Source organism: Amblyomma mixtum, chromosome 2, assembly GCF_055824585.1.
Source record: "Amblyomma mixtum isolate Tamu chromosome 2, ASM5582458v1, whole genome shotgun sequence".
NCBI lineage: Eukaryota > Metazoa > Arthropoda > Arachnida > Ixodida > Ixodidae > Amblyomma > Amblyomma mixtum.
Window position 1 is genome coordinate 319,765,187 of NC_143013.1, and position 1,353 is coordinate 319,766,539.

Here is a 1,353-nt window from a genome sequence, read left to right on the forward strand (position 1 = left end):
GAATAGTAAACATCCGATCACTCAACACCACTCACCACACAGATATACGTCTCGTCATCGTTACGTTGGCCCTTTCGCGGATCAGGTAGCGCTGATAAATCGTCGCACCTACCGGGCTGTGATTTCTTTTAGCCATTCAAGTAATCTATGTCTTGGTCGCCACATCATGATTTCAAAATGACGTCGTTGCTCAATTTCCTAAGTACTAAACGCAATGAACTGAAATGAAATTCATATCGATTTTCTTTTTAGGTAGGGAAGCGCGCAGTAACTGTCTCACTTCAGGGCGAACAACACATAAGTAAATGTATTATCTCCATTCTTCCCAACAAACAAAACCTCCTCAAAATCTCCCAAAAATAACCCATCGGGACATTTCGAATCGCACCAGGAGGTGCTCATTTTTCCCGAACACATCCAAAAAACGTCCCCACAACTAGCGATGTCCAAAAAGTTGTGCGTCCCATGGAAAGCCCCAAAAAGTAAATGCTCGATTTCTCGGCTCTGGTTCAATAAAATTATTCCTCTTTTTCCATGCAGCCTGCAGGCATCCAAGCGCACATATGTGCCAAATTTCAGGCGCATACTTACTTTACAGGTGATGTAATACACTGGTCCACTCGAGTGAATGCGTGCTGGCTCGGCCGTTCCGCACTTATCCGTTTACGTGAAATGTTTTAGCATTTTACACAGAAAGGAAATATGAATTCAAAAAGTCACCCCATCTTGCCCATATACGAACAAATAGCAGCGCCATATACAGAAGTCATTACAGTTTACTAGCTGTACTTTTAGCACGACTTGTAGCCTGTCGTTCATACCGGCGATAGCAGCATACACCACCCCAATCAAAATGCGTCAAAGAAAATCAATACAGACGAATTGAAAGTCCATGCCGAACAAGACTTCCATTCAAGGGCGCAAATTTGAATTACTACAAAGAGCAGACGCAAACGTATGCACCTTTTAATACACAATTTGTACATAGCACTTCGGCGCCATGCATATAATAATGGCCACTTTTTTTCTGTGGCTCTGAGAAATCTGCAAAATGGAGCAAGTAAAACAGAACACGGGCTGGAAGTTGACAAGTTATCTAAGGGCTACAAAAGCAGATATGCACACGCAAAAGCAAACGTATGTAAAGAGCAACTTGGATGACGAAAGAAAAGGCGAGATGGGCGTACGCTGCATAGGGGATTTCAAGTTGAAACCCCCTCTCGCTTAAAGACTCGGAGCAAGTTTCAGCGACATGCTATCAAAACAGAAAAAACAAAAATAGTTCTACATGGCGAAAATAAAAAAGTGCGAAATAGGGCCTGCAGTATGTTTAATAAATAAATAAAATAAACC